At 40.3% G+C, this 13,443-nt stretch overlaps 1 non-coding gene across 1 annotated transcript; it reads left to right on the top strand.

Moving 5' to 3' along the window:
- Nucleotides 1-12,572: 12,572 nt before the first annotated feature.
- Nucleotides 12,573-12,679, top strand: LOC131219821 (small nucleolar RNA R71). Its single transcript, XR_009158464.1, has one exon. It is a non-coding gene; the product is annotated as a small nucleolar RNA R71 (small nucleolar RNA).
- The last annotated feature ends 764 nt before the right edge of the window (nt 12,680-13,443 follow it).

Raw genomic sequence — 13,443 nt, 5'->3', positions numbered from 1 at the left:
GGGGCGTAGCAAGCGTAATCGGATTGCGTACTGAGTTAGTAGTACGTTCCCATTGTACTATGTAAACTCAGTTGGGCCCACAATGAATGTATGTAATATATCCACACCGTCCATCCGTTTTTTCATTTACTTTGAGGGGTCTGGCCCCCAAATCGAAGCATATCAAAAGATCAAGTGGATCATACCATGGGAAACAGTGGGCATAATGATTTCTACCACCGAAACCATAGCCGGCCCAACAGTGATGTTTGTTTGTTATCAAACCTATTCACAAGATCATACATATATGGATTAACAGAAAACACAACTGTAAGCTTGAACGGCCTGGCTGTGGCCCCTAAGAAATGATCAACTTCATGTGGTGTGGTCCATTTGAACATTGTATATGTTTAGATTTTTCGGCGCAAGCTACGAAATTATTTGTTAAGTTTGCCCCGCTGATCTTCTAGTTTGCCCCGCTGATCTTCTAGTCTCCCCCGCTGATCTTCTAGTTTGCCCCGCTGATCTTCTAGTCTCCCCCGCCGATCTTCTAGTTTGCCTCGTTCAATTTCAGGTTTGTCCCGCTGAATGCCCTTCCACATATGGGGCTTTGGTGTATACATTTTGCGATGAAAACATATGCGAATTACATAATCCGATGAACATGATGTATTACAAATAAAACACCATCATGGGCGTAGCAAGCGTAATCGGATTGCGTACTGAGTTAGTAGTACGTTCCCATTGTACTATGTAAACTCAGTTGGGCCCACAATGAATGCATGTAATATATCCACACAGTCCATCCGATTCTTCATTTATTTTGTAATGTCTAGCCCCCAAATTGAAGCATATCAAAAGATCAAGTGGATCATACCGTGGGAAATAGTGGGCATAATGATTTCTACCACAAGATCATACATATATGGATTAATAGAAAACACAATTGTAAGCTTGAACCAAAACTTCTGTGGCCCCTAAGAAATGATCAACATTAGAAGTTCAACTCAAAATTTCATGTGGTGTGGTCCATTTGAACATTGGATATGTTTAGATTTTTCGGCTCAAGCTACGAAATTATTTGCTGAGTTTGCCCCGCTGATCTTCTAGTTTGCCCCGCTGATCTTCTAGTCTCCCCCGCTGATCTTCTAGTCTCCCCCGCTCATCTTCTAGTTTGCCCCGCTGATCTTCTAGTTTCCCCCGCTGATCTTCTAGTCTCCCCCGCTGATCTTCTAGTTTCCCCCGCTGATCTTCTAGATTGCCCCGGTCAATTTCAGGTTTGTCCCGCTGATCTTTTAGTTTGCTCCCTGATCTTCTAGTTTCCCCCGCTGATCTTCTAGTTTGCCCCGCTGATCTTCTAGTTTGCCCCATTCAATTTCAGGTTTGTCCCGCTGAATGTCTAGGTGTCCACCCTCAATGTCTAGGTTCCCTTCCACATATGGGGCTTTGGTGTATACATTTTGTGATGAAAACAGTGGGCATAATGATTTCAGCCTGCTTTTTTGAATATGAACAACTCTCTTCAAGAAGAAAATATGACCAATGAACCAACTATAAAGGTAGTTGCAAATAACATCTTGTTGTTGACACTACCACTATAAAAAAGAGACTAAACTGGCCAAAACGTTGAACTTGGTAAAATGTCCAGCTTGCCCTGTTCAATTTCCAATTTCTTGTTAGCTCCGATCAATGTATAGCTTATGTTGATTGTTTGTCTCTGTCCAATTTTTGGTATTTCCTTGCTTATTTTATATTTATATTTCCTATGAAACTTGTTCAAATTAATGAAATGCTACATTGTTTTCAGAAATGATTCCAAGTTTGTACACTATGTTTATCTTGTGAATTGTATGTTTGATATGTTTTTCAATTCATTTCTGTAGGTGACGAATATTCTGCCGTAATCTCCAACCCAACATCTAGGTGTACACTGACATGGTGGTTTGAGAAGGTGAAGGGTGGAGTGGAAAAACACAATAGTCGCCTAAATCTGTTTAGGCAATCCCCCTTCTCGTTTCTATTGCATGTTACATCCTTTAGATTTATAGGGGCTATATTTCACATTCTTTTATTAAAATACAAAGGTGATTCAGTATTTGAGATCAGGGGGAGGCGATTTCAGTTTTCGGAGATGGACTTCGCCCTCATTACTGGTCTTAAGATTGGAGATCTTACTGTACCAAAGAATCGTTGCACTACGAGAACACTAAGAGATAAATACTTCAAAGAATATCCAATCTTAAAGAAGCACCTGATGGATGTGTTTGAGAGATTAGTTGACACCAATAAACATGAGGACGTCGTGAAGGTTGCCCTACTTCTAGTTGTAGAGTGCTTTCTTAGGGGAACCGAACCGAAAACCATGTGCAACTTGGATTATATTCACCTGGTGGACTCGCTAGATGATTTCTATATGTATCCCTGGGGCAGCCTGGGATACTATACAATGTTGCAAGGAATCGAATCTGCTGTTGCCGCATCAATGTCCCGTCGGTACACTGTATGTGGTTGCGTCCTTCCCTTACAAGTAAGACCACTATTTCTTTCCTATATTTTCCCTCTATATTCAATTATAGATTTTTAACCATATATTGATTTCATTCTAACAGGTATGGGCAGTAGAGACATATCCGGCCCTACAAGAGTGTATTATTTCATATGTTCCCCATCAAATTCCACGGTTCATTCAATACCGAGGCTGGAAATGTTGGAGGTACAACAGAATAAATGCTATTTTCGAGAGTAAAGCGGTAAGTTTATATATCAACAGTATTTACTTTGCTTGAGTTGACGTATACGCTTAATTATTTACCATTACTCTTTGTTCTTTTCTAGACATTAGTAGCTACGAAATTAGAACCAACTCTACGAGAATGGGAAATGGATGCCGTACGCTCGGTGCGTGACAGTTTCCAGGTGAGATGTCATGAAAAATGAATTATAAATTTCTGTCATTGTAAATTTATCCTTACTCTTACATATCCATCTATACATCTTGTAGCTTACTGAGACCCAGGAAGATAATGATGATGAGGGTAATGAGACTGATCATGAGGAGGATGAGTCAGATGATAACGATGAGAAAGGCGTGGAGGGAGAGGGACCGAGGGGGGGTATTATGAAGAATGTTGTTTTTATGGATGAATTTCGAATTAAGAGGGAAGAGTTGAAGAAGGAGAGAGAGGAATTGAAGAAGGAGAGGGAAGAATTGAGAAAAGAGAGGGAAGAGATGAGAAGGAAAGAAGCAATGTTTGCCGAGAGGGAGAGGTTGCTGAATGAGAAAGAACAATTGAAGAGGGAGAAGGATTTGTTTTTTGAGGACAAGGAAAAGTTAGTGAATGAGAGAGAGGAGTTTATTAAGGAAAAAGAATGTAGTCGTACACGGAGGGAATGTTTTGTGACGAAGGAGGGTGAGGAGTTGAGGAAGAGAGGGGAAGTAAATGATATTGAAGATAAAGAGCATGGACATGGGGACCTAGATGTGCAGTCATATAGTAATGTCAAAGGTAATGTATTGAATGCATCCACTTCTCATCCTGTTTATGAAAGGAGAACCAAAAGGATACCGAAGCCGTCATATTACAAGATTTCTCCATACTTGTCCCTATCTGCATTCGAAACAACCCCTGCGGCGGATCCCAAACCCGAGCAAGTAACAGCTTTTGCAACATCTCCGATACCATTTCCTCTACAGATGGATCCTTTCAGGATACTATCCGCACATGAGGTTAAAGAGGTAGAGGACTGGTATGAAGCAAACAAAGCCAGGGCAGCGGGAAAATGGTTTGGTACGATATGGCTGAAGGATGCGTGGGTTGATAGCGAGGTAAGTATTACTAATTTATTCTATATTATGCAATCTTGACATATAATTATGTGTTATATTTATCTATGACTAAATCGTACTATCCTATTGATTAGGCTATCGACACATACATTGAGTTCCTTGAGAGAAGGCATAACGACCTTACAATAGCATATCCTCAAGATTGCAAATTCTGTCCTACATATTTTACGGTAACTGTTTATTGCGCTAATCCATAATCTGTTTGAAAATTTGATTTTCTTACATGACGTGAACGTTCATCATGTTTGTAACAGCAAAGCCTTGAGGGGTGTTTGCCTATTTTGACTGCATACCAGGCCTCCATATCAGCGTCAGAGCGGGCCGAGCTAATAGATCAGATGGGTACGGCCTACGCAGTTGCCAAACAGCGAGATAGACCATACGCCAAAGCAATTTGGTGTTATGAACGGGTAATGCACTTGTCGCAGAACATCATCTCTTATTGTTATGTCTTCTATCATGTTTGACTAATATATTATCCTGTGAATCACGAACAGGTCTATGCGCCCATAAATCACGATAATTCACATTAGTTTCTGCTAGTCATCTATCCTAGAGCAAGAGAAATTGTTATTGTGGATAGCTTGTGCACCCGTTTATTGCCGAAGTACAAGCAAAAGATGAAGATGATGACTGATGCACTCCCCATCCTCTTCCATACTACTGGAGACAGCACTGCGCTTGAAGGGAAGAAGTGGACCGTCAGAGTCGATGAATATGCGCCGAAGCAGGACAATGGTTATGACTGTGGTATATTCGTAATGAAATACATCGACACTTTGTGTAGCGGTCTCACCTTGGCGGGAATAGACATGCAAAAATTCACTGCCGTTTGGAGGAAGTCAATAGCATATGATTGCTTGTCTCTAGTTTGTAGATGATATTTGTTTAGGGCATGGGATGAATTTTTGAAATATGTTGTATACATTGTACTATATACATCGTTGAATGTACATTGTAAGTTATGATGTATAGCATACTTTGTAAGTTTTGATGTATAGCATACTTTGTAACTTTGGTGGATAGCATACTTTAAAAAAATTTGGCATATTCGTCGGAATTGTAAGTTATGATGTATAGCATACTTTGTAATTTTGGTGGGTGATGAAATGAACTTTATACTTTGACCCACTATATTTTTCGTTTGCCTCGCTATACTTATCGATCAAGTATGCTGTTGATGTGACTCAGTGCTTGAGATTGGCCGGCTCATTCTCATGCTTGACCCGCTCATTTTCATGCTTGCCCCGCACATTTTCATGCTTGCCTCGCTGATTTAGTAGTTTGCTCCGCTGATTTTCATGTTTCCCCCGCTCATTTTCATGTTTGCCCCGCTGATTTTTCTGTTTGGCCCGCTGATTTTGTAGTTTGCCCCGCTGATCTTCTAGTCTCCCCCGCTGATCTTCTAGTTTGCCCCGCTGATTTTACAGTTTCCCCGCTGATTTTGTAGTTTGCCCCGCTGTTTTTGTAGTTTCCCCCGCTGATATTCTAGTTTGCCCCGCTGTTTTTGTAGTTTCCCCCGCTGATATTCTAGTTTGCCCCGCTGTTTTTGTAGTTTCCCCCGCTGATATTCTAGTTTCCCCTGCTGATATTCTAGTTTGCCCCGCTGATTTTAGGGCCCGTTTGGCCGGGTGGTTTGGAAGGGATTGAATGGTATTACGGTGGATGGCATGGATTTCTAGGTAATGATGGTGTTGGCGTGGATTGTCTTGAGATCCATGGGATTGCTATTAGACTGGATTGCTACGTCCAGTCTGTTTAGCATGCCCGGCCAATCCCGGGATTAAACCTTCCCATCCCTTCCAATCCCTCGAACCAAACACGTGCCTGGCAAATTTTAACGGATTAGGATGGATTCGATGGGATTTAAAGGTAATGATGATGTTGTCAGTGGATTGTCTTAACATCGGTGGGATTGGGATCAGATCACCGTCTCTGTTTGGCACGCCCGGCCAATCCCGGGATTTAACTTCCAATACCATCCAGTCCCTTCCAATCCGACAGGCCAAAAGGGCCCTTATAGTTTGCCCCGCTGATTTTAGGGCCCGTTTGGCCGGGTGGTTTGGAAGGGATTGAATGGTATTACTGTGGATGGCATGGATTTCTAGGTAATGATGGTGTTGGCAGTGGATTGTCTTGAGACCCATGGGATTGCTATATCCCTGGATTGCTACATCAAGTCTGTTTGGCACGCCCAGCCAATCCCGGGATTAAACCGAAACATCCCTTCCAATCCCTCGAACCAAACACGCACGTAGCTAGTTTATTACCAGCTGTAAGATTTGTATTTGATTATTTAAAAGAAGAATGTTTAAACCAAGAAGCTAGAAGACAAGTAGCTAATTTCCAATATTGTAACAAGATATATGTACCAGCTTTAGATAGAGAACATAAGAAGCGTAGAAAGTTAAAAAGAAATAATTACTATAAACAAGGTAGACCAAAAGGTAAACAAGAATATGAAAATAAAGAGTTAGATGAATTAAAACATAAAAATCAATACTTAGAAGAAAAATCAAAAAGATTAGAACTTGAATTTAAAATATATAAAGAAAATGAATTAAGAATGGATAAACAGTTAGAAAATGAACTAGAAAATGCTAAAAGAAAAATTAACCAATTAGAATTAAGAAATAATGAATTAGAAGGGAAACTTAAGCTAAAAGAAATAGAAGATGAATATGAAAATATAAGTGATAAAGAAGAACAAAATTATGAAGAAGAGAATGTAGAATTAACAATTAAAAGAACATTTAAACCATATTCGTGAAATGTTTAAATTATGTAAAGAAAATGGATTAGTTCTTAGTAAAAAGAAAATGGTATTAGGACAAAGAACAATGAACTTCTTAGGAATAGTTATAGGAGAAGGAAAAATTAAATTACAGGACCATTGATGTTTTATTTAAACCAACACGATTTAAATGATATTTAAACTCGCAAGTATACGAATCAGATGCAGATACGGTACGTATTACGAGATCGTTCCCACGAGGACTGGTCTTCACAATTCAAATCTATGACTCTCCTTAACTAATCCAACAGATAATGGAATCAACTACTAAGCACAATTTTAGGGAAACAAAACAATTAAGAACAGGGAAGAAAATTCAATCAGAAAGAGAGCACTAGGACTTTCGAATCCACCCCTAATTATCCTAACCCTTGTTTTGTTTGTTGATTCACCTTGATCTAGATTGATACCACTTAAATAGAGAAAGCACAATCTGTGTCCTTAATCGGGCATACAGACTGTCTAATTCCTTTAAGCAATGCCATGAATGACATATCCCATATCCTTGGTCGGGCATAAGGGATGTACAATTCATTAAAGCATCCTGTTTCTTCCTCTATAGGAAACCTGTTCTTGATCAGACACAAGCACCTATAATAAGCATCCAAACAACATCCATATATATACTTTGGTCAAGTTCATAGATGGAGAAGTATAGAATTTAAACCCATAAAGCCCACTTAAAGAAAGAAACAAATTAATTGAAATTCAAAGTAAATCAACCAATACAAGAGCTAATCAAATTAGGGGCTTCATCTCAGCCCTAGCTGAGAGATTAGTGACCCAAAAAATCTATAAAAAATATTAAATAAAATTCATAAAAAAAACGTCAAACCAAACAATCTCTCTCTCTCTTCTTTCTTCTCTTTCTTCTCTTTCTTCTCTCCCTTGCTTCAGATCTGGAATCCCCTCATTCTGAATGAATTTCCCACGTCCATAATTCCTCTTTTATAGCTGTTGGAGGGCTGGAGTCGGTGGCAGAGTCGTAGCAGGACACGGAGTGTAATTTTTTCGCAGCCGTGATCGGTGGGCCCCACAGAGGTATTTTCTGGAAAATCCACCCCGTCCATTAGATTCAGGATGAAATTTCAGTCAAGAATGGGTGGTTTTGAATGTCCATTGACGCGGCCCAGAGAAGAAATCACAACAAAATCAGTTTTGAACGTCACAAGACGGCCTGTTTGTGGCCTCTGTATCACGCACGTGTGCACGCATGAGAGAAGAATATCAGCATGGTTTTGAAGCTCTCGAACCACTCTACAAGATGGACGGATCAGATCTTCCGTACGGTTAACGGGTGGGGTCCACAAACAGCCGCAAAAACAGACAGCGACCGTCCGTTACGCGGACGCGAAACCCGCTGCTGTTGTGATGGTGGGGTCCACATACTTGGTATTCTAGAAATCCACTCCGTTCATTGGATGGAGAATGAAAAAAACGGTTGGGAATGCCCAATTTTGAGTTATTTTTGTGGTGGCCCACAGAGTTTTGAACTCACCGTCCGTTTTACCATTGAACGGTTGAAAAACTAGTATTCATTGTACTTTCCATTTCCGTCACCTTGGCGTGGATTATGGCTACCCCAGGAAGCGGATGGACGGTTTGGATTGTCCATTTGGACAATAGGTGGGACTCACAACCGATGACCGCAGGTCGTGTTTGCGGACGCTGGAACGGCGGGCGCTGTTTTAAAGACGCGGGAGAGAGAGCGCAGGTCAGCGGCTCGCTGACCGTCCTGGCGGTGCGGTGCGCAGCCGGTGAAAACGTGCAGTGTGCACACTCCTCATACACAAGGCCCACCGTGATGTTTATGAGAAATCTACACCATCCATCCTCTTTATCATGATAATTTAGCCGTCAATACCAAGGTTGAGGCAGTTCCAAATATCAGGTGGGCCCCAAATTGGAGATTAATAGGCTGATCTGTCCGTTGGACCACTTCCCGAGATCTTCAATGGCTGAAATTTAATATGTATGGTTAATTTACGGCCCTCATCTCATGTATGAAGTTTCGAACTGATCGGATAGCGGGAACCATGTGATCTTGCATTCTGGACCCTTTTCGGGCCCCTTTGGCTTGCTTTCCTCAGATCCCAGGCGTGTAAAATCTTCATTATTGGTTCTCTGGAGTCCATCTCGTGCTCTGGAGACTTTGGATCATGAAATCCATGCCTTTAACATCAATTTTCAATTAACGCTCCTGACTTCATCCTGTAACAAAAATACAATTAAAATACTCCATTAAGCATTATCATATACGTAAAATCTGGTAATGATTAGGGTCTAATATGCAATATTCGACCCTGATCACAACCCCCAACCAGCATTTTGCTAGTCCCGAGCAAAACATGCGAAAAATAATTTCAGAAATAAAAGACAATTCCTGTAAACTCAAGTGACTTGTGAACAGATAGCTGAGATGTGAAAATTCTAAGATTCATGATTGGTGTGTGGAATTTTTCTCTTGGAATCAAGCTCTCGACAGATTTCATAATTAATTTCAAACTATTAATCCATTAATTGGAACAATTCTGAACATCGAGCTCCATGAATGTAAAGTGTAATCTCGACTTACAAACATTAAGAGATCCAATTGTCAATCTCATGATATCATTGGTAATTCGTGACAACCAAGCTTGAAACCAACACTTATCTCACAGATTAACTTTTCATTTTACCAGCCTTTGATTTTCTTTATGAGCAGTAACGCAAATGAGGGGAATCAAATTCTTACCTATAGGGAGCAAACCTATGGCGAAAACTTGTCGCCTAACTTTTTTTTTTTTTTTTTTCATATGTCAACTATGGAGAATAAAATCTGCACCTATAGGGAGCAAACCTATGGTGAAGATTATGTGATTTAGCCTTTTAATTCTTCTTTTTACCAAGTTAATCATTCAATTATCGAACCGAAAACTTAATGTGTAAGCGAGATGTGATATGTGAAATCATGGCTCAATCAATGTTTACAACTTCTAATCATGGATTAACAATTCAAAATTGACTGTGAAATCAAGCAGATGGCCAAATCCAAGAGTCATAAGTTACCAACATCACATATCTTATAATGTTAAAATCACAACTATCCTTCAAAATCACTTTGAATTCAATAGAAATTCCAGAAAAAATTTTAAAATTTTCACAAATTTTGCTCAAGACCAAGAAAATACTGATTAGGTAACCTAATCTCCCACCCCCAACCTAAAATCTACATTGTCCTCAATGTAAAAGAAATAATCATGCGATGCACATGGGACAACGAATAATAAAAGAGGAATGAGGGAAAGATAGTACCTGGACGGAGAATCAAGAGGCTTCCCAAAATTATCAATGTAAGAGCAAGTTAGGGCAAGAGAGAAATTAACAAAAGCAAAAATAACAAAAAGAAAAAGAAAAGAAGATCCTACCTATACCACTTTCGCAGGTGCTCTCGATTGCATTTAGCGCATGCAACAAGCCTTTAAACCCCTAGGTTACCCCTAGTGGACGAGTTGTAGTCTCGTGAGGGTTTGCAGTAATGTTACCCACAAACATTGAAGTAACTAACTAAGAAAAATGAAAATGAATGAAATAAAAAGCAATACAATAAAGCAAAAGGCTGGGTTGCCTCCCATGAGCGCTAAGTTTAACGTCTTCAGCCAGACAAGAACGGACCATGAATGAAATAATCTTTATAACCAGGGTCCGCCAAAGAAATTACCTCAACACTTTCATTAACGGATCCCAGACAAGTGATGTGAGTTCCCATGAACTGTGCTATCTGAAATAAGGCAACTAACACTGTCGTCAAATAATTTAAGGACTTCTGCTCGAACGACTTCTTCTATGTTAGGATCACGCTTCCTTTGCATGTTATGCGATATTACCACAGCATGATCCATCCATGCAGGGGGGCATACTCCCTGAATTTTTTCTATCTTCCGTTCAATTGCTACCTTATATGCTCTAAGAATATTAAGCAGCCTGCTCGCCTTTATCTTCTCAGAGTTACAAACTGTGCTGTCAGGAAGAGTCTCAGAGGGATGAAGAGGTTCCACTTTCGCTCTCCATTTTTCAGTCTCCAATATAGGAGTAGAGTCGAGCAATGCATTGACTTCATGGATGGGACTATCAATGTCAAAATCCATGCCCGATTGTGCTAAGCAGGTCTCAAGAGGATCTTCAAAAGATGTACGGAAGGAGTCCTGCACAAGGCTCTCAATCATGTCCACTTCAAATATGTCATCCAAATCTGAGGATTGTTGTCCTGCATTAAAAACATTGAGTTTAATATTCATGTTACCAAAGGACAATTTCATAACTCCATTCCTGCAATTGATAATAGCATTAGATGTGGCCAAAAATGGACGACCCAAAATGACTGGGATCTGACTATGAAGATTCTGGACAGGCTGAGTATCTATAACTATGAAATCCACTGGAAAATAAAATTTATCAACCTGGATTAATACATCTTCAATAACACCCCGGGGCACCTTGACAGATCTATCGGCTAGTTGTAATGTTACCTTAGTCGGTTTCAACTCATCAAGTCCTAGCTGCTCATAAACCGAATATGGTAACAAATTGACACTCGCCCCTAAATCAAGTAATGCCTTCCCGATCTTATGATCTCCTATGCCGCAAGAAATGGTGGGAGCTCCTGGATCCCTAAATTTAGGAGGGGTGTTATGTTGAATCATGGAGCTGAGCTGCTCTGCAAGGAAGACTTTCTTATGAACATTCTTCTTACGCTTTTGAGTGCATAAATCTTTAAGAAACTTAGCGTAAGCAGGGACTTGCTTGATAGCGTCAAGCAACGGGATGTTGACTTGCACTTTTTGAAACACATCCAAGATTTCATCAAAGTTATTTCTTTTCTTTATTGGTGCCAGACGTTGAGGAAAGGGTGCTTTGGGCACATAAGGTGGCACATTAGTGGCTCTTGGAGAGTCAGAGAGCTTTTGGACTTTGGATGCATTGGTATGGCTCTCTGCTTCATCTTGATCTTCTGTTTTAGAATTTGATTCATCCCCAGGCATCTCTATTCTGCTATCAATCTGCTTGCCTGACCTAAGGGTAGTGATCGATTTGGCCTGTTCATGATATTGCCCTCGGTTGGAATTAGAGCCAATCTCATACTGTCCCTTTGGATTAGCCTCAGGTTGGCTAGGGAACTTGCCCTTCTCTCTCTCACTCAATGTGGCAGCTAGTTGACCCATTTGTACTTCCAGCTTGGCAATGGATTGTACATTTGCATGTAAGCTTTGCTGGTTGGCCAGTAAGGTTTGTTGGGTGTCTTTTTGGAATTGGAGAGAACTCTGCATGAAAAGATGGAGTGTATCCTCAAGAGATGGTTTCCTTGATTGTGTAGGCAGTTGTTGATATTGTGGAAACTGTCGAGGTTGTTGACTGCCAACTTAGAGGTGCGGTTGCATGGGAGGATTTCCAGATGGTCCTCCTTGTTGTGGTCCTTTTTCCCAAGAGAAATTTGGATGTCTAGCCCACCCTGGGATGTATGTGTTCGAGTAAGGATCATTCCCAGATTTTTGAAAAGCGTTCATAGCATGAACTTGTTCAGAGAGAAGTTCTGGGAATGCTGCACCAGATGGACAAGACTGCATAGGATGGGCAAGACTAGAACATGTGGCATATGCCTCGACTTGAGCTGTTTGTGGTGGTCCATTATTTAATACCAGAGCATCAACTTTCTTTGTCAGGTTATCAAGCTTAGCGCTCAGCTCTGGCATGACTCCTATCTCATATATACCACCTCTCTTTTGTGGTTGGGGACTTCTGTCACCTCTATTTGAATAATCCCATTGCTGGGAATTTTCGCACAAGGTTTCAAAGAAGTTCCACGCTTTGACATCACTTTTGGTCATGAATGACCCTCCACTGGTGGCATCAACCATGCGATGGTTTTGTGGTGTCAGACCGTCATAGAAGTATTGAACTTGTTGCCACTTCTCAAAACCATGATGAGGACATTTAAGAAGCAAGTCCTTCCATCTTTCCCAACATTCATGAAAGTGCTCGCCCTCTTTTTGTGTGAAGTTAGTAATTTCTCTACGGAGGGCATTGGTTTTGTGAACGGGGAAGAACTTGTTTAAGAACTTCTTAGACAGTTGGTCCCATATAGTGATAGATCCAACTTCTAGAGAATTCAACCATGCTTTCGCCTTATCCTTCAAAGAAAAAGGAAACAGGCGTAGGCGGATCGAATCGTCTGAGAAGTTTTGGAACTTAAAGGTGGAGCAAATGTTTAAGAATTCTTTCACATGATGATATGGGTCCTCCTTGTCCAATCCATAAAAGGATGACAACAATTGTATGACTCCAGGTTTAAGTTCAAAGTGTGCTGCCGTAGTGGTTGGCAACACTATACATGAAGGCGCATTAAATTGGACAGGAGCTGAATAATCTTTGAGAGCTTTAACTTCAGTCTCATTCGCCATTTCAACAGGATTATTTCTCAATCTTTCACGAATTGTTCTTTCAATCTCAGGATCAAACGGTGCTAGTTCTATATTCAGAGATCTACGTCCTAGCATAAACTATGTTATTGCAATGTAAGAAAGAAAACTAAACTAAGAAGCAACCTAAGAGAAATAAAACTAGACCTAGGAACTATGAGATTCTAAAACAAGTTAAAACTATGTAAATAAGAATGGGAAGAAAGAACCCGGAAAAGGAGATGATTGAAGAATATGGAGCTCTTCCTTCACTTCCAATTTGGAGATCTATGTTAGAATCTAACTTAGAAATTTATGTCAGGACCTACAAAACAGGAAATAGGTTAGTTTCTAAAATCAAGAAAAAAACTCTAAGTTAGAAAAAATCC

The sequence above is a fragment of the Magnolia sinica genome, chromosome 11 (genome assembly GCF_029962835.1).
Source record: "Magnolia sinica isolate HGM2019 chromosome 11, MsV1, whole genome shotgun sequence".
In the NCBI taxonomy this organism is placed as follows: Eukaryota; Viridiplantae; Streptophyta; class Magnoliopsida; order Magnoliales; family Magnoliaceae; genus Magnolia; species Magnolia sinica.
Note: the sequence above shows the minus strand (reverse complement) of the source record. Positions and strands in the feature narration are given on the sequence as shown.